Below are 21,204 nucleotides of genomic sequence, written 5' to 3'. Positions count from 1 at the left end.
AAAAAAAAAACTCTGCGATTTTAGCAGTTTTTATGCTTTTTTAACAAAAAATCAGAACCCAAAACCCCAAAAATCCAAACACAAAACACTTAGGAGGTGTTTTGCCAAAACCCATTAGAACCCAAAACCTCAAGGTAATCAGAACCCAAAACCCGAAAAGTGGCCGGTGCACATCCCTAATTATTACCTGTTCAGTGTAAAGCTGGGTACACACCGGGCAATATATTGTTAATGATATCAACAATATCATTAATTATATTGTTTATATATCGTCCAGTGTGTACATTCAATATCGTTAACAATGAGCACAGTGCCGGGTTGTTAATGGCCACCCCCCTGTAGCCTGTACATGCAACTCAATTTGACAATATCGCCAGTGACAGTATAGATGGAGTGGGTGACATCACTAATCGACATTGGTCAGTGTGTATGCACTATATCATTCTCTGCAGCACCTATTTCGGCCGGAAACGTCCCTGTGCGCATCGGATTGGATGTCAATATGTATCCGATTTGGCCAGTTTTCATCCAATACGTCAGCCGGATCTGTCAGAATTGGATGACAATAAGCCACACTTTGCTGGTGCTAGATCGCTCAGAACAAAGCTCCCGTTGCCCCGTGTGTACGGACCATATGCCCCTCCTATGCATCCATGCTGCGATCACTATGTGCCAGGGCAAAGAGGAGTGAGGGGATCTGGTATCTGGTATCTGTGCCCAAGGAGAGAGAGGTTCCACAAATATGATTGATAACAGCATGATACTGGATGTTGTTTGTTTTCAGCACTTTTTCTTATTATTGCTCAAATATATAATGTGTTTAGACTTATTCCGTGTTGCATAATGTCAATTTTGGCTCATACAGCGTGGTACAATGTAAATTTTGGCTCATACCGAGTGGTACAATTTGTTTTTTTTTATTGTTTCTTTATTTGGTTTTAAAAGTGCATATTACAAGTATACTTTACGGTACTTTTTCACATACATAGATACAACAAAGAATACAAAACTTACATAACATACAAGCAACATTTGGTGGATTGCTACCTTTCCCTTCCATAACTCTCTACCCCCTTATATACCTTTAGTCATCCTACCCCTTAAGTCTCACCAATACAAATATCACCCCCCCTCTTCTCCCACCTTGTGTCACGAACCCAGACCCCTCTATTTCATTCCGCTTCTCTACCTAGTTACTGAACAATTGAGTCACCCTGGTTATCTTTATTTTAAATCTATCCTTTAATATTGGCTTTACTTTTAGTTTTGCTAGTGTTACAAAAGATTATTTAGTCTATCAACTAGTGCTGTTATTTATAATGTTAATTTCACCTGAATTAATCTAGTGTTTATCATTGTGATTCAAATTTTTGAGCTTACAAGTATTAGTGAGTTTTATCTATACTTCGTGTAGTATTAAGAGTTTTTTTTTTTTTTTTTTTTTGTGTACAAAGTGAAAATATCTTCATTTACTATATCAGTTAGTGTCCGAAACTCTTTTAGAGGATCCGATATGATATCCCGGCGGTCGGGATCCCGGCGGTCGGAATCCCGACACTGGAATCCCGACCGCCGAAATCCCGACAAGGGGGGGACATGGATCGCCCCCCCTTGCGGGCTCGCTGCGCTCGCCACGCAGCGGGCCCGGTGCCTCGCTACGCTCGGCACGCTATTATATTCTCCCTCTATGGGTGTCGTGGACACCCACGGAGGGAGAAAGTTTCGGGATTTCGGCGGTCGGAATTCCAGTGTCGGGATTCCGACCGCCGGGATCCCGACCGCCGGGATCCCGACCGCCGGGAAATTAACCGCATCCCCTTTTAGAGTATGAGGAAAAATACCATTTATCCCATATTACGTGAAATCTGCCAACATTATTTCTAGATAGATACGCAGCTCTCTCATATTCAAACGTATAGTTAACCAAACTGACCCATTCGTTAAAATTTGGTGCTTTTTCTGCCATCCAAAGTCTGGCAATGGAGGTCTTGGCAAGTGCTCCTAGATTGATGGCCAGCTGCCTTAAATCCGATGTCACCCCAGACCTAGACCATACCCCCAGTATTAACGCTTTGGGACATATTTCCCCCCGAGGGATGCCGATGTTTATCAGCACTTCCGCCACTTCCTTCCAGAATTTTTGCAGAGTTGTGCACTGCCATATTAAGTGCCAAAAGTCAGCCCCTGTGGCCCTACATTTCGGGCAGGAGTCGCTCTTACCCCTTGCAAACTTTTTAATTTTAGTCGGAGTTATGTAGGTGCGGTGCAAAATATTAAATTGGATTTGCTGGGTCCTGAGAGAAGTGGTAGCTTCATTGGGTATGGCTAGAGCCCTGTCCCAGTCGTCTGATGTAAGCTCAGGAATTTCCCTAGACCACTTTGTCATCAGGTCATGCAAACCTGGGGTCGGCAGTAGAGAGGAAATATACTTGTAGCACTTGGATACGCCTTTAGCCGGTCCCATATTACGTAAGAATATTTTAACTGGGTGATCATTTATATTGCTAGAGGATACGTGCAGATGTTCTTCCATTGCACTTCTGAGCTGCAGAAAGCGAAAAAACATACTATTTGGGATCTGGAATTCTGATTGCAGTTGGGCGAATGTTTTAACCCCACTTTGCATGACCACGTGGCCTACATTCCTTATTCCAAACTGCGTCCAAGCTGCCATTCCCTGATGCCTTCCAATATGCTTAAAAGATTCCAGGGAGGAGAGACTTGTTTCAGGGTCAGTATCTTTATAGCCTATTGTCTTAGAGATCCAGTTCCAAGTTTTTATTGCTTGGGTAAGAATCGGGGGGTATTTCTTGCGACATTTTTTCGTCAAAATAGCTTGTAATGGGGAGTGGCCCGGTATGGTCTTATTTATTAAATTTAATAGTTCTGCTGATTGACACGGATCTAGGACCCAATCTCGAAGGTGTAACAATTGCGTTGATATGTAATACAATTTGAAATTGGGGAGGGAGAGTCCTCCTAGGTCTCGTGGTCTCGTAAGTATGGATAATTTAACTCTTGGTCTTTTATTTCTCCATATAAAGGAGATTATAATCCCATTTATTTTCTTAAATATCGTATCAGGGATATATACAGGGGAATGTTGCAGTAGGTAGAGTACTTTTGGTAGGATCATCATTTTAATAAGATTTACCCTACCTATCACTGTCAAAGGTAATTTGAGCCAGTTCTTGCATTTAGTTCTAATTAAAACAATTACTGGGTCTATATTATATTTGATATAGTCTCTGGCATCTTTAGAGATTACTACCCCCAAGTAGTCAAATCTTTCTACCGTCGGTATATCTATTACTACCTCGGGTTCCACCCGTGTCTCGTTATATAGTTTTTCCACTAATATATGGGATTTACTACTGTTTATTGTTAGTCCTGAGTACAGGCCGAATTCCTGGAGGACTTGCATCACCAAGGGAAGATCCTGCCTGTAGCTTGCCATCCCTACCAACAAATCATCCGCATATAACGAGACAAGGCTGTCCGCCCCCCCGCCCGGGTCCCCCTGACCCAGTATGTTTCTCAGTTTACACGCAACTGGCTCTATGGCCAGAGAGAACAACGAGGGGGAAAGCGGGCAACCCTGCCTCGTCCCACGGTATATAAAAAAAGGGTCCGATACGAAGCCATTGATAGTTATTCGTGCACTAGGGTTATAATAAATCATCAGGATCCTTTTGATAAAGCATGTCCCGAAGCCAAAAACCTCCAGAGTGGTCTTTAAGTATGACCACTCCAGTGAGTCAAAGGCCTTATTTGTATCAAAAGAGGCCAGGGCAAACTCCGAGCCCGTCGTTTTTCTCGCCTGTAGGTAAGAAAAGACACGTCGAACGTTTATGGAGGTTGATTTCCCTTTCCTAAAACCCGTTTGATCAACGTGAACTATTTTATCCAACACCTCTCCAATTCTATTGGCCTGAATTGTTGCAAACACCTTAGCGTCAACCGTGAGCAACGAGATAGGTCTGTAGGAGTCAGCCCTTAAGGGGTCTTTGCCCTTCTTAAGAATCACAGTGATGACTGCCTCGGTCATAGAATGTGATAATTGGCCTTCTTTTTCCATTTCCTGATAAAAGTAAAGTAATCGGGAGGACAAGGTATCACTAAAGAGTTTATATATTTCTACTGGTAAGCCATCAATGCCTGGGGCCTTACCAGATGCTACGTTTTTTATTGCCTCTTCCACCTCACCCAGCGTGATCGGTAGTTCCAGAGTTTCCCTATCTTGGTCTGACAGAGTAGGCAAATCGATGGCCCTCAGATAAGCCAAGCTATTGTTATACTCCGGAGTTAATTTAGAGAGATATATCTCCCTATAGTGGTCGACAAATACCTCAGTAATTTTTGAGGTTTCGCTGAACATTTCTCCTTCAAGAGAACAAATTTTAGAAATTGTCCTGGGAGGTTCATCAGTTTTTGCCATATAGGCCATCAATTTGCCAGCCCTGTCGGCCATTGAGTACATTTTATGTGAGTCCTTTATTAAGCGAAACTTAGCCATTTCTTGTAGGTGTAAGACCCAGGCCCGTTGCGCCATTAGCCACTCCTGTTTAATAAGGTCCGATTGATTTAATATATAGGTTTGTTCTAGATCTGACATTATGTTCTCTAGGGATGTGGCCTTGATCTGAAGCTGTTTTCTAGCATACGCTATTTTTTTAATCAAGGTACCCCGTAAGTATGCTTTGGATGATTCCCACACACTACCCGCTTTAGCCGAGTTTATGTTAAAACCAAAGAAACCCTCCAGATCTACTTTTAGGTCATTAATATTTTCCAATTGAGTCAACCAAATTGGTTGAAGCTTCCAGTATCTAAAGCCCCGACTTATATCTGTGTCAAGAACCATTACCAGCGGGGAGTGGTCCAAAATTCCTCTTGGGTTATATTCAATATGCGATATTCTATTTGCTAGAGCCCTTGATGTAAAAATCATGTCGATTCGTGAAAAATTATTATGAGAAGGGGAGTAGCAAGAATATTTTCGCTGATTGGGAAATTTCTGTCGCCAGACCTCGTTCCATCCCAACTCAGCCGTAAATCTGGAGAGAGAACTTTCACCAGAGGGGGTACTCCTTCTGGGACACCAAACATCAAGGCCATAGTTCATCACCATGTTAAAATCCCCCAAACAAATAAAGGGATTATCAGATCGAACCGCTATGAACTCAAGCGCAGTTCTAAGGATATCAAAAGCAAACGGGGGAGGGATATAAATCGATAGTAACGATATTCTAGCCGTGCCAAAAATACCATCTAGAAACACATAGCGACCCCTTGGGTCAGTCTGAGCAGTAATGTGTTCATATACTACAGATCTCTTTATCAGGATTGATACTCCTCGGGAGGCTGACGTGAACGGGGCATGGAACATTTGAGCAATCCAGGGTCGTTTCAAAGAACAGCATTTTTCCCTAGTTAAATGCGTCTCCTGTAGACAGATCACGTCAGCCTCCAGAGTTTTACAATACTTGAGAACAAGAGCACGTTTTACCTTGTCATTAAGGCCACGGACATTCCATGTCACAACTTTAACCATAAGCTTAAGTTAACAACTGGAAGGACAGCATACTTTAGACTACTGTAAGAGGGGATTAAAAATCGCAACGGAAAAAAAACAACAATTCCACCATTACATAAAAAGTAAAAACTAACAAAATTTAACATATACCCCTCCACCTCCCCCCCCTCCCTGTATAACCTATCCCACTAGGCATACCTATAGCTATAACCCCATTTACTGCTACACACTTATTCTTACACTTGAGGGCTCTTACTTTATAACCACCTTAAGCACGGCAGGAAGCTCCGACACTTCAATTTCATACTTATTGAACAAAATATTATAACCCCTATCCCTAACCCAACCACATGTAGTTGAACAAAACAATTACTTTACACTGACTAGCCCCAAATTGTAGGCAGACATGTCAAAAGGATTAACTTTCTACTGCATGCTGTTTTTGCCTGGATAATACTTATCGAGCCATGCGGCTGCTTCAGCTACTGCTGGGTACAATTTGAATTTTGGATCAATCTGGGTGGCAAACATGCATTTTGGATTATTCTTTTTGGCAAAACGTGAATTTTGACTCATTACGTGTTAATTTTGGCTTATTCCATGTGGCATAATGTGAATTTTGGCTTATTCCGTGTGGTATAATGTGAAAGGGACAAGTGTAAGGGGGTCTACTTTTTTATTACATAATGTGTATAAGGGGTATATGGTGTGGTACACTACACTCAAGTACCCCCCCCCCCTTTTTTGTGTGGTAAAACCCCCTTTCGAGTGGCCACATCTCCTTTACTTGAGTGGGGCCCTTGAATATTTACTGGAAGTGTAAAGTGGCCCCCCAGCTGAAATAATTGCCCACCCCTGAGTTAGAGCCACTGAATAGTGTCCTGGTTTGTAGACAGCAGCTATTTTGTAACCAGATTCACCATTGTAGGTTGGGGAAAATGTTTGTAATCACAACCCATAATTACTGTAACTGTATATAAATGTGTTAGCTCGTCCACTGATCTGGCACTCTTGTTTTATTATTACACCACATGATTATAAATTCCATAAAAAAATTTTTTTAACAGACATTTCACTGCATTAACTCTAATTATATGTGGGAGATTTAGGGGGGTATTCAATCGCCGGCGACCATCTCCCCACGGGGGAGATGGGCGCCGGGCCCTATTCAATGCTGTCTTCCCCGACAGCATTGAGCAGGGTTTCTCGGTAGAACGAGCCCGACTTCACAAGCTTTCTGGCTCGTTCTACTGAGAACGGCCGGGAAGTGACGAGCTGCCGGCTGCAGCTCGCCTCTTCCCGGCCGCAACTCGTGGCCCTGCCCCCTTCTTGTCCCACTGCAGGTGGGACATTGAATCCCGCCTGCATGTTCTCGGTCAAGCTGACTGAGAACGGGATAGGGTCACGGCGGTCGAGCAAGCTCGACCGCCGTGGCCTACACATTGAATACCCCCCTTAATACTTGTGACAGTTTTGAGAGACATAAGCACAGTACCCAGTGACATTGGCAGCGGAGGGACAAATTTGCTGATGCCGGTGGCTTGGAGCGTTGTGACCCTCATTAACAATGTACTCCATCGTCTCAACATGCAGGAGGGCATTGTCAGGGCAGCCGAGAGGGGGACAGTGAAATGTCTGTTAACACCTTGTACAGCATGTTAACTTTCATCACAGTTCTAGCAGTTTGCTATGATGGCTGAGGAGGATGCGGAGTTCAGGGACATGGAGTTGACAGGTATGACTAATCTGGTCATATTAACTCAAGGATCGGTATTGAATTTTTTTTATTGAGACTTAAGCCCTGTATACATGCATCGATTTTTCCTGATTTTCGATTTGATTTTTCTTATAGAAGCAAAATCCTAAACAAAATCAAATGGTTTTTGTGTCACTTTCGATCTACATTGGATTCGATGCGCGCTCCCAATTTCACAAAATCGAACAGATAAATCTACTGTGCAGCCAAGGAAATATCGGATTCGATCTAGTAAATCGAATGTGTACAATGTACCATGAATGTATATCGTAGGTAGTTCTCGATATTAAATTCGATATCTAATGCAAAAGTACCGAACTAATGCCAAATCGAATGGAAAGATCTAATGCAGGGGTAGGGAACCTCAGGCCCGGGGACCATATGCGGCCCCCGTAGCCGGTCTGAGTGGCCCGCTCACCCACCCGGCGGCTTAGACGGGAGTCAAGTACAGGGGATTTCTTGCGAAAGGTCGGTAGTTCTCGCGAGATTCCTCTTAATCAACAGCAGCCGGAGGCTGTCAGTCCTATTCAGCGGCAGCCACCGGAGCGTGGGACGGCTGCAGCAGGACAATTTGTAAGAGACATTTTTAAATATGGCCCCTGAAGGATTGTTTCCCCATACAAACGGCCCTTGGCACGAAAAAGGTTCCCCACCCCTGATCTAATGGAAAGATCTAATAGAAAATCGTATCTAACATTGAATCAAAAGCAAATCGATGTGTGTGTACAGGGCTATAGGCTGATGCCTTTCTATTTGATCAGCACCTTAATGATGATGTGGATGAACAACCACTTGAGTAACTGTATAAGAATGGGTACACCTTAAGCAGAAGGAGGTGGATTATCTGTACCATGGGATAATTTAGAGCGATTACTATAAAGAGAAAAGAATACCCCGTGGGTTTAGGGTAAGGAATTCCCCTACCATTGGGCGCTTTAACACTACATTTTGTAAGAGATGGATTTCTGTTTTAAACAAATGCAGCTATGACCTGCTTTTGCTTGTAATAGAGGAGTCAATTAGAAAACTTGCTGTGTCTAAAGAGAAAATTGCGATCTTTGAAAAGGCTCACCTTGCATCCTGTCAACAAGATACCACACACAACTGGTTGGATCAGTTTAATGGTCAGGTTGCTGAGTACAAGAGGGAGCTTATACTATTTAAAAAGCAAAACTTGGCCAAAGTGAATGCCCATTATGAGAACAATCGGGTTAACAAATGGGCTAATGGTAATGACCCCCAGTGGATGCACAATTATATACCAAGAACATACAAACAATTGTGGCATTCTGACTCTTCTAAAGAACAATTAACTAATAGTGATCCCTTTAGGCACATTTGCCTGCCGTGCACGCGGCAAAAGAGGTGATGGACCAGAAGGGGTGGTTAGGGGCAAAGGAAAGGGCAGAAAGGTCTGGCGGCACTCAGAACAGACAAAGATCACAACAGCAGCCGCCTATTTCCAGTCAACGTTTCAATAAGATTTACTTATTTTCATCAGGACATATGAAAATAAGTAAATCTTATTGAAACGTTGACTGTAAATAGGCTGCTGTTGTGATCCTTGTCTGGAGGAGTCTTTAAACTAGACATGGGGCTGGATGCAGATATAAACTATGGGCATGTAAGACAGAATAGTGAGGAATGGGCAACCATGAGATTGGAGGTTGGAGAAGGGGGTTTGGGGAGTAAAACTAGAGTCAGTAAGAAATCAATAGAGCATCAAGATCTCAACCTAGCCTTAACGGAAGAAACTAAAAGTAAACATAAACTGAAATGCTTACTGGCTAATGCAAGGAGCTTAGCAGGAAAAATCGGGGAACTGGAAACTGTGGTCACTAGGGATGATTATGATATTATTGGTATAACAGAAACATGGTGTAATGAGTCACACAACTGGGCATTAAACATGGAGGCATATACTCTACAGAAACGACAGGGAAAATAGAAGGGGCGGGGGGGTGCATTTATGTAACAAATAACTAAACACTGTGTGAGAAAGAAATTAGCTCAGGTATAGATGAGGATAACAAGTAGGGCCGTGTGGGCAGAGATAACTGATAGTAACAAAAAACCCAATAATACAATTTTAATAGAAGTAAGCTACAGACCGCCGAATGCGAATGATAGGGACGAGTCTCTACATTTAAAACAAATCAAAAAATCGTCAGATCAGGGGCAGGTACTAATTATGGGGGATTTTAACTTACCAGACATCAATTGGAAAAATGAGACATGGGGTGACATTCTATGGATTGAGATAAATGCGCATGTTTTTTTAGCGCACCACATCGCCGCAAATCGCACTTTTTCAAATCGCACTCTTCAGTCAAAATTCGCATATTTAATGTGATGCGTTTTGGAGGCTGAAAAGTGCGAAGTGGTGCGATTTGCGGCGAATTTGTGCGCTGTCTTTAGTCCTGAAAATGTGCGATTTTCATGTCTGAAAATCGCACGTTTGCAGGAAAGCGCAAAGTAAAACAAAAAACGCGTGCGGGGTCCCCCGCCAGAGCATAACCAGCCCCGGACTCATTGAGCCGGTGCTGGTGACATAAAATCAGGGTGCCCGATAAATCGGGGTCCCCTTGATTTCATGAAACCAGCACCAGGCTCAAGGTCCGGCGCTGGTTCCCAAAATACGGGTGACAAAATGACTAGGATCCCCCGTATTTTAAGAACCAGCACCGGACCCAACCAGCCAGCAGGGTAATGCCACAGCCGGGGGACACTTATTATATAAGGTCCCGCGGCCAAAGCATTAACCCCCTGGCTGGTCAGCATGGGCAGGGGTCCTGGGGAAGTGGGGACCCCCCCAATGAAGGGCTGAAGCGCTGCTCCCATCTGGTACCCGGCTTACAGGACTTCACCGGCGCAGAGATTTTTCTTCCTCGGCGTCTCTGGACAGAATGATTTCTGGCCAATCAGGAGCCGAGAAAGTCGGCTCCTGATTGGCCAGAAATCATTCTGAATACAGACGCCGAGGAAGAAACATCTCTGCGCATCTAGAGCAGAGATGTTCCTTCCTCGGCGTCTCCAGTCAGAATGATTTCTGGCCAATCAGGAGCCGACTTTCTCGGCTCCTGATTGGCCAGAAATCATTCTGTCCAGAGACGCCGAGGAAGAAACATCTCTGCGCCGTTGAAGTCCTGTAAGCCGGGTACCAGATGGGAGCAGCGCTTCAGCCGGAGAGGATGCCGAGGTCGTCGCCGGGGACCAGGTGAGTAGGATTTCCTTCCTTAGGTACCCCTGGGGACTACCTCGGATCCCGGACCCCGGATTCTTCAGGACAGGAGCCCCGGAACCCCAGGACCAGCCCCGGAACCAGGACCAAGGCCCCGGAAACGGACTCTTCTGCCCTGGAGCCCCGGAGCCCGGACCCAGGATCCAGGGACCGACCTACGGGCTCAAGGTAGGTAAGTATCAGTGTGTGTGTGTTCTGTGTGTATTAAACTTTTATTTTTCAGGGTGTCAGTGTGTTTTATTTAACAATTTTTTGTACTGCAGAACTACAAGTGCCAGCGGGCCCTTTAATGCCCCACATGCTGGGACTTGTGGTTCTCCAAGTCCCAGCATGCGGGGTAGGCTTGCCAGTAGAAAGTTCGCCAGTAGAAAACAATAGTTTTACTTTTTTTTTTACACAATTCATCAGCCCGATGCCCACCACCCAGGGGCGTCGGGGACAGCCCCGGACTATCAGCATGGGCTGGTAAGTCCTGGAGGGGGGGGACCCCTTCATTGGGGGGGTCCCCACTTCCCCAGGACCCCTGCCCATGCTGACCAGCCAGGGGGTTAATGCTTTGGCCGCGGGACCTTATATATTAAGTGTCCCCCGGCTGTGGCATTACCCTGCTGGCTGGTTGGGTCCGGTGCTGGTTCTTAAAATACGGGGGACCCCTAGTCATTTTGTCCCCCGTATTTTGGGAACCAGCGCCGGACCTTGAGCCTGGTGCTGGTTTCATGAAATCAAGGGGACCCCGATTTGTCGGGGACCCTGATTTTATGTCACCAGCACCGGCTCAATGAGCCCGGGGCTGGTTATGCTCGGGCGGGGGACCCCGCGCTCGTTTTTTTTTTTATTTTAAACGTTTTTTTTTAATTTTAACACCAGAACCCTGCACAGAACATTGCGATCTGTGCAGGGTTCTGGCTCATTCGCCAAACAGACCCTGGTCTGAAATAAGTGCGATAATTAGACACCTAAAAATTGCGATGTGCAAATGCGCATAGCATTAAATAAGCGAGTTGTATAGTTTTCTGTACGAAAACATCTGGATGCGATAAAAATGCAAATTAATGTCGCACTTTTGGTCCGCATGCCTTAACGCACATAATATGCGATTTCAGTCCCTTAGCGCTTCCCATTAAATTGGCGTTTTGAAGGAAAAATGCGATATCGCCATTTTGTGGTCTAATTAACGCAAAAAAAAAACAAATCGCATCCCATAGAATGTCACCCATAGTTACATAGTTACATAGTAGGTGAGGCTAAATAAAGACTTGCGTCCATCTAGTTCAACCTATGTTTATAGTAGCTTATCCCTTGTCATATTGGCCCATTTCACATTGTTTCCTATGTAAAATGGACTTAATCAAGTCCATCTCATCTTGTGCCATTATAATGGCACAAGACCGACGCGATGCTCCCGATTTCAATGTTACAAATATTTTAACATTGAAGCCTATGGCAAAATCACGGCCATCGCGTCGGTCGCATCGGGGGCCATGTTAATGCACGCGACCGACGCGATGCCCCCGATTTTGCCTTTGCCGGCAAAATGGACCTGATTTCAAAGGAAATCGGGTCCATCGTGTCCATCGTGTACCTTAACTTTAAGTTACACGATGGACGCGATTGTGGCCGTGCTAGGAAACAAGTACCATCTTTTTTCTTCTAATCTAAACTCGTGTCCTCGCGTCCTAGATTCCTTTCTAGTAGAAAAAAGGGTGTTTTACAGTTCCTTACATTGGCCCCTAATATATTTATACATGTTGAGCATGTCCCATCTTGAACGTCTTTTCTCTAGTGTACAGTAAATAGTCCCAAATTGTTTAATCTTTCCTCGTAGCTTAAATTCTCCATTCCCCTAATAAGCTTTGTTGCTCTTCTTTGGATTTTTTCTAATTCTATGATGTCCTTTTTATAGTGCGGGGCCCAGAACTGCACTGCGTGTTCGAGGTGCGGTCCAACCAATGATTTGTACTGAGGCATAATTACTTTTGAGTCCCTAGTTTCCATGCCTCTTTTAATACATGCGAAAATTTTGTTGCCCTTTTTTGTTGCAATATTACATTGAGCACTACATCCCAGTTTGTTGTATATTTGGACTCCTAGATCCTTTTCGAGTACTGAATTACCCAATTCATCCCCGCTTAGGTTATAACTAGCACACGGGTTATGTCTCCCAAGGTGCATGACCTTGCATTTGTCCACATTGAACCCCATCTTCCACTTTTTTGCCCACTCATCTAGATTGTCAAGATCATTTTGAAGCGTGGTGACATCTTCTGATGATTTAATAACTCTGCTCAGTTTTGTATCATCCACAAAGATGGATACATTGCTGAGTAACCCCATCCCAATATCGTTAATAAGAATGTTAAACAAAATGGGCCCAAGAACCGAACCCTGTGGCACTCCACTTAGTACTGGTATCATATTTGATACAGCCCCGTTCACAACCACTCTTTGTTCTGTATTACACAGCCAGTTCCCTACCCATATACAGATATTTGCCCCTAATCCCATGTCGCTTCTCGGCCTTTTGGCTAAGATCAAGTGTAGTATCTGTTCTTATCAGTTTATTCTGAGAGGCAGCTCTGCTCCTTGTTTCTTGGACCGACAACGGTCCTTCTCAGGGCTACCGCTGCCAGGCCGAGAAGAGCGAATTGAGCGAAGACGTCGAGACTGCGAGGAGGAGGAGACATCGCTGAAGAGGGAGAAGCCGGAGAAGACTGAGGGTCAGACTTGCTCTGCTCTGCCCTCCGAAGCGACCGCCTGCCCCTCCGCCTCTCGACGCCGAGGAAGAAGCTCCGCCCCCGACTGCGAGGAGAAGAGGATTTCGCCTGAGGAGGGAGACAACGCACCCTAGCCACCTGGGAGAGGCAGACTTGTTTACTCTGCCCTCTCGAAGCCTTGCAGCACTCCCGAGCTGCCTAGGAGGGTCAGACTTTTCTGCTCTGCCCTCTGAAGCCTCCACCGCTCCGGAGCCGCCGCCGAGGGTCAGACTTTCTGCTCTGCCCTCCGAAGCTCTGCAACGCTCCCCAGCCTCCGTGGAGGGTTAGACTTGCTTTGCTCTGCCCTCTGAAGCCGTGCATCGCTCTCTAGCCTCCTTGGAGGGTTAGACTTGTGTTGCTCTGCCCTCTGAAGCGACCTCTTCATCTCTTCCTTTCGACGCCGGAGAAGACCCTTTGCCCCGACTTCAGCTGCCCCGAGAAACCGGAAGGATGGCCACAGCTGCTCCAGCCCTGGTGCCGGCCTCAGCCTCCACTCCGGCCCTCCTCGCTGGGAGGAAGAAGCCCGGGAAGAAGGGTAAGTCACCGGCCGAAGGTCTGACCGTCTCGGCTGGCCCCTGCTCCACTGCCCCTTCTACGACACCACCAACGGTGCCCGTCCAGGACCATTCCAATGAGGCAGACCGTGGTGATGAAGTTTAAGGAGACGGATGGACAGGTGCCGGACATGTCGATCGACACCTTCGGCAAGAAGATGGTCCTCGACCAGGGATTCACGAGGGCTGAAACACTCAGCATTCAGAATTACCTGAAGGGGATCTTCTACGTCACCTTCACCTCCATTGCCATCTGTAAGAGGTACTGGGAGGCAGTGAAAGCGGCGAGACCCGAATCCCCTCTCTCTCGCTTTGTGGGCAACTGCCCTATCCAAAGGGAGGAGAGGCGGGTGACGGTTTCAATGCGCAGCCCTCACACGCCAGCCGGAGACATTGCCACATTTCTGGGCCGATTCTGCACGGTCGTGAGGAACCCCACAAGGATCATGACCGATGATGGATTCTGGTCCACGAAGTGGGCAGTGATCGTCCGGCTGCACAAGGACACCTCGTGCCCAGAAGGAGTAAAGCACCTTCCACAGTGCTTCTCCCTGGGGGGAACAGCAGGACTTCTCCATTACTCTGACCAGCCGCGCAACTGCAGGAAGTGCAGCGGGAAGGATCACATGGCGAAGGACTGCAAGGTCTCGGCCTGCAAACATTGTCACATGGCTGGTCATGAGACAAAGGATTGCCCCACGAGGATGACCTGCCACCTGTGCGGCAACACGGAACACGTCTACCGGGACTGTCCCGACAGAGTGAGATCCTACGCCGCAGCAGTATCGGGTGTGGTCGCCCCTGTCAAGGTACCACCCAAGCCTGCACAGAAGAAGCAGATCCAGCAGAAACAAGGCGGTAAGAAACCTTCCCCTCCCCCCACCATTCCTAAACCTCCTCCCCTCCCTCCCTCTGTGACAGCAACCCCCACCCCGGCTGTTCGCACCACCCCCCCTCCCTCACCCTCCCGACTTGTGATCCAACCCACCCTTCCTCCCACCACCCCCTCTACCCCTCCCCCTGTCCCTCTCCTCTCCGAGGAAGAGTTTCCACCCCTTGCCCCTGCAGGAAATGTACAGCCAAGAAGGAAGAGGAAGGAGTTGGACAGCCCAGCTGCCGACCCAGAATCTTCCAAGAAAGCAGCAGTGGAATCGGTCGAGCCAGTCCAGGGCTCCCTCACCCTCGAGGAGGAGATGGAGGCCTATGTAGAGGTCTTGGAGGAGAGCGGAGTACCTGAGCTCAACAGCCTGTGTGAGATCGATGAAATACTTGACTGCATCCAGACACCCCAACAGGGAGATCCGGCTGCAGACCCTGATGAAACGCCTCCAGATGGGAGTGGTAATGTAAACGTACAATGACCCTGCCTTTTTCTCTTATCAAATGGTAGCTTTTAATCTTTTTACCATTAATGTAAGGAGCATTAAGGATAAGAACAGACGTCAATCTATTTTTTCCTTCCTTGACATTCAGAAATGTGATGTGTATATGTTGCAGGAATGCTCTCTCCCTTTCTCCAGGTCCTATAGGCATCTGGCCCGGCAGTGGTCCCATGGTCCATCCTACTGGTCCGGTGGAGGTGAGTGTAAGTCTGCAGGGGTAGCCATTCTGATCAGGGGGAGCCTCTTCACGCTAGATTCTGTTCAGGAGCTTGTCTGCGGCAGACTCATTGTCGTAGACGGCTCCTGGGCAGGTGAGCCTATCAGGCTTATCTGCGTGTACGCTTCACCTATCAAGAATGAGCGTTTGGAATTATTCCAGACCCTGCGGACCCAGCTCGCCACCACCAGGGCTGTAGTGATGGCTGGAGACTTCAACTGCCCAATCGAAGGGGATGGACGAAGCACCTGCAACTCTGCGAAGCTGGACGTCACGTCCAATCTGCTCCGGGAAATGGTGGCCGAAGCATCACTGCGGGACGCTGTGGGCTCCATGGGGGCCGGCTCCGTGAATTTTACATGGAGCCGCCCCGATGGCTCTGTGCGTTCCCGTATTGACTTTGTGTTCACCTCCCGGGCAGTGCAGCAGGTTAGGCACTCTATGGTTCCCTGCTTCTTCTCTGACCACAGGGCCATTCTCTTCCAAGGAATTCTGGGCCATGGTTTTCCACCTGGCCCAGGCTCCTGGAAATTGAACTGTGCCCTACTGGAAACAGAGGAAGTACTGGCTGAGCTTAAGGATGCCTACATCACATGGAAGAATGACAAATGTTATTTTGACTGTATGTCTGATTGGTGGGAATATGCCAAATCTAACATCCGCAGTTTCTTTCAGGCTAAAGGGCGTATCCAGGCATGCGACCGTAAGAGGAACCTCAGAAAACTGCAGCGTGAGCTCCAGTCCCTGGTGGACCTCCAGCGGTGCGGCTGGGACGTGAAGGACGACCTGGATGAGACCAAAAAGAGCCTGAAAAGGCACTTTGAGGAGGAGTCCAGACGCATCGTCTTCCGTTCCAAGGTGGAGAATCTGGAGAAGGGTGAGAAGTGTACTTCTTTCTTTTTCAGGAAACTCCACTCTGGCCATACGCCCCTGACAGAACTGCGTGATGAGAATGGCATCCCCAGACAGGGGAAGGAGGGCGTGATGAAGGTCGTTCGCGACTACTACAGCGACCTCTACTCCCCCAAGACTACAGACACCGATGAGGCGGATAAGTTCCTGTCAGGTATCACTAACACTATTGATCCTGCAGGTAAATCAGCCATGGACGCTCCCCTGGCGTTGGAGGAGGTGCTCTCTGCCGCTAAATCCTTCAGGCAGGGCAGGACTCCGGGCAGTGATGGTCTCCCAGCAGAGCTCTATGTTGCGCTGTGGGATCTCATTGGCCCGGACCTGCTCGAGCTGTACGAGGAGATGGTGGTGGAGGGCAAAATGCCTCCTTCGCTGAGGGAAGGAATGATCACGATCTTGTATAAGCGTAAGGGGGAGAGATGTGACCTGAAAAATTGGCGCCCCATCTCTCTTCTGAACGTGGACTACAAAATCCTCGCCAAGGTACTGGCCAACCGGCTGAAGGCTGTCATTGGGCAGATCGTTCACCCAGACCAAACCTGCGCCATTCCAGGCCGCAGAATCGCAGACAGCCTTGCCCTCCTCAGAGACACTGTCCATTACGTGAAAGACCGTAATGTGTGCACGGCCCTGATCAGTCTTGATCAGGAAAAGGCCTTTGACCGTGTCTCCCATGAGCTGATGGGCAAGGTACTGCGTAAATTTGGTCTTGGTGAGCTATTCTGTTCTTATGTTAACCTGATGTACCTTGATATCCACAGCTCGGTGTTGGTGAACGGCTGGAAGACTGACCCCTTTTCGGTTATGTCTGGGGTCAGACAAGGCTGCCCTCTTTCACCTCTTCTTTTTGTTTGTGTTATAGAGCTCTTCGCTGTATCCATCAGGCAAAATCAAGAGATCAGAGGGATCACCGCACCGGGTCCAGACCACCCAGAGGCCAAGTGTTCGCTGTACATGGATGACGTCACTGTGTTCTGCGCAGACCAGAGATCGGTGACGGCCCTCGTCCAGACCTGCGAGGACTTCAGCCGTGCTTCAGGAGCAAGGGTCAACCTTGGGAAGTCAGAGGCTATGCTCTTCGGAAAGTGGCACCTGTCGTCCTCCACTCCATTTACATTCACGGTAAAGCCAGACCTCATCAAGATCCTTGGTGTCTGGTTCGGAGGAGATGGAGCGGCCCTGAAGTGCTGGGATGAAAGACTTGCGACAATGCGTCAGAAACTCGGATTGTGGAGTCTCAGAGACCTTACCATCGAAGGGAAAACCATTGTGCTGCGGAATGAGATTCTTCCTGTTCTTCAGTACACCGCCCAGGCCTGGCCACCTCTGGCCACGATCTGCAAGGCCATCACACGGGCCGTTTTCCACTTCATCTGGGGCTCCAAAATGGACAGAGTCAAGCGGATTGTTATGTACAAAGATCCCCTCAAAGGTGGCAAAGGCATTCCAGACATTCCAACTATGCTGAGAGCCTTCTTTGCATGTAACTGTATCCGCAGAACTTTGATTGACAATTGCGCCGGCTCTGCGGGGAACTCCATGTCCCGCTTCTTCCTCCTACCAATGTGGAGGACCCTTAAATGGGACAAGTGGGACAGCTCCATCCCTTACAACTGGACTACTCCATGGTTCTACCTGGATGTGTCCAAGTTTGTGAGGGAGCACCAACTGGAGGGATTGAAACCCGACTTGTGGAAACCTAAAACGGTCCACAAGCTCATCAGAGCCAAAGACGTCATGGAACCGATTTCAGGGCTCCCTTCAGCAACTGCCAAGTTTGTCTGGGAGTATGTGGCCTCCAAAAGGCTCACAAATAGACACAAAGACATGTCATGGATGGCCATTCAGGGCGGCTTGCCTCACCGGTCATTCATGCACTCCCGAAACTTGTGTAGGTATAGACATTGTCCCTGGTGCTTTGTGCATGAAGAAACCTCCATGCACATCTTCTGGGACTGCACCTACGCACAGTTGTTGTTGGATGCCCTAGAGACTGAATTCAAGGACTCCGTGCCCAGGAACTGTCTTTCATACCTTTCGGTATTGTATGGACTATTCCCAGGCACCCACACGTATGGGGCGACCCAGGAAGCCTGGCGCCTTATAAACTGTGTTAAGGACGCTTTGTGGTTTGCCAGAAATCGTCTCATATTGCGGAGGGAGAGAATGTCCGTTCAGGACTGCCGCAGGCTGGTTCACAGCCTGCTCAGAGACTATTCCATTCGGGATAGCCCTGAGGAAGATGAGGACTAAAACCCCTTTTCTTCTGGTCCTTTCCCCTTGTTTGGACTGCTTTATAAGACTTTGGGACCGTGGCCCCTTCCCCCTCACTTCACAATGTCTGTTGTTTTGTTGATGTATTTCTATTTATTGCCCTCCCCTTATATGTGTCTGTCTGGTCAATAAAGCTTCGGGCATGTGATTCCTCCTCCCTCACCCCCTACCCTCCACACCCATAGTCTTGTATACTGTTGTGTAAATGTTACCGTTAGAATGCATAGTGCATAGTATAGTCTATAGTGTGAGTTTATCTTGTACTGTATTTTATAATATGTACTATACTGTATGCATGTGTACTGTGTTTTGGCTGTGCTGCGACACGGTATATGTGTGATATTTGTTATCGTCTGTTTTTTGCATTCTTTATGTACAATAAAGACCTGCTTTTTCAATCAAAAATAGTATGTTCTGATATTTTAAAGACAGATTATGTTACTTATTCTTACCCATGGATGTTTTTAACCAATAAATGTTTATCCAGCCTTATTTTAAACTTATTTATAGTGTCTGCTGACACCACTTCTCCAGGAAGAGAGTTCCAAAGTTTGACTGCTCTGACTGTAAAGAAATTTTTTCTTCTAGATGAACAAAATCTTTTTGGTACTTGTTTCCTAGCACGGCCACACCGATTTGTATCGGGGTGATCGTGTCGGAAAAATTGCGTCGGTCACATCGCATGCGACCAAATCGCATGCGATGCGACCGACGCGATCGACCCGATTTTTACATTGAATCAAATGTGAATAGGGCCCCTATTTTACATTGGATTCAATGTAAAGTATTCCCCAGACCCCCAATTTTACCCCCTCAACGTCACCCCACGATTGACGTGAACCCGAATCGTGGCGAGCGCAGCGAGCCCGCCAGGGGCGGCGGTGCGCGTCCTCCGACCTTTTCATACCCCTACTATCCACGTTGGCGTGGAGTTGAGAATATAAAGTGTGGCGAGCGCAGCGAGCCACCGAGCCCAAAGCGTAGCGAACCCCGCGAAGGGACACGTATAACTTTACAGGTATGCGCGTCCGCTCGCCACGCTTCGGGCTCGGTGGCTCGCTGCGCTCGCCACACTTTATATTCTCAACTCCACGCCAACGTGGATAGTAGGGGTATGAAAAGGTCGGAGGACGCGCACCGCTGCGCTCACCACGCTTCGGGTTGGCGTCAATCGTGGGGTGATGCTCACAATGGGGTTGCGTAACTTTTACACCATGACGGGGCCATATACAATGTGAAATGGGTCATATTGGCCCATTTCACATTGTTTCCTATGTAAAATGGACTTAATCAAGTCCATCTCATCTTGTGCCATTATAATGGCACAAGACCGACGCGATGCTCCCGATTTCAATGTTACAAATATTTTAACATTGAAGCCTATGGCAAAATCACGGCCATCGCGTCGGTCGCATCGGGGGCCATGTTAATGCACGCAACCGACGCGATGCCCCCGATTTTGCCTTTGCCGGCAAAATGGACCTGATTTCAAAGGAAATCGGGTCCATCGTGTCCATCGTGTACCTTAACTTTAAGTTACGCGATGGACGCGATTGTGGCCGTGCTAGGAAACAAGTACCATCTTTTTTCTTCTAATCTAAACTCGTGTCCTCGCGTCCTAGATTCCTTTCTAGTAGAAAAAAGGGTGTTTTACAGTTCCTTACATTGGCCCCTAATATATTTATACATGTTGAGCATGTCCCATCTTGAACGTCTTTTCTCTAGTGTACAGTAAATAGTCCCAAATTGTTTAATCTTTCCTCGTAGCTTAAATTCTCCATTCCCCTAATAAGCTTTGTTGCTCTTCTTTGGATTTTTTTTAATTCTATGATGTCCTTTTTATAGTGCGGGGCCCAGAACTGCACTGCGTGTTCGAGGTGCGGTCCAACCAATGATTTGTACTGAGGCATAATTACTTTTGAGTCCCTAGTTTCCATGCCTCTTTTAATACATGCGAAAATTTTGTTGCCCTTTTTTGTTGCAATATTACATTGAGCACTACATCCCAGTTTGTTGTATATTTGGACTCCTAGATCCTTTTCGAGTACTGAATTACCCAATTAATCCCCGCTTAGGTTATAACTAGCACACGGGTTATGTCTCCCAAGGTGCATGACCTTGCATTTGTCCACATTGAACCCCATCTTCCACTTTTTTGCCCACTCATCTAGATTGTCAAGATCATTTTGAAGCGTGGTGACATCTTCTGATGATTTAATAACTCTGCTCAGTTTTGTATCATCCACAAAGATGGATACATTGCTGAGTAACCCCATCCCAATATCGTTAATAAGAATGTTAAACAAAATGGGCCCAAGAACCGAACCCTGTGGCACTCCACTTAGTACTGGTATCATATTTGATACAGCCCCGTTCACAACCACTCTTTGTTCTGTATTACACAGCCAGTTCCCTACCCATATACAGATATTTGCCCCTAATCCCATGTCCTCCATTTTATTTATCAACCTCTTGTGTGGTACTGTGTCGAAGGCTTTAGCAAAATCTAGGAAAAATCACATCTACAGCGTTTCCATTATCAAGGTTTTTGCTAACCTCTTCATAGAAACCAAGTAGAT

At 47.0% G+C, this 21,204-nt stretch overlaps 1 pseudogene; it reads left to right on the top strand.

Moving 5' to 3' along the window:
* Positions 1-13,038: 13,038 nt before the first annotated feature.
* Positions 13,039-13,145, top strand: LOC146045021 (U2 spliceosomal RNA; annotated as a pseudogene).
* The last annotated feature ends 8,059 nt before the right edge of the window (positions 13,146-21,204 follow it).

Source organism: Crinia signifera, chromosome 1 (genome assembly GCF_055691185.1).
Source record: "Crinia signifera chromosome 1, ASM5569118v1, whole genome shotgun sequence".
Classification (NCBI taxonomy): domain Eukaryota; kingdom Metazoa; phylum Chordata; class Amphibia; order Anura; family Myobatrachidae; genus Crinia; species Crinia signifera.
This window is presented reverse-complemented; position numbering and strand designations above follow the sequence as displayed.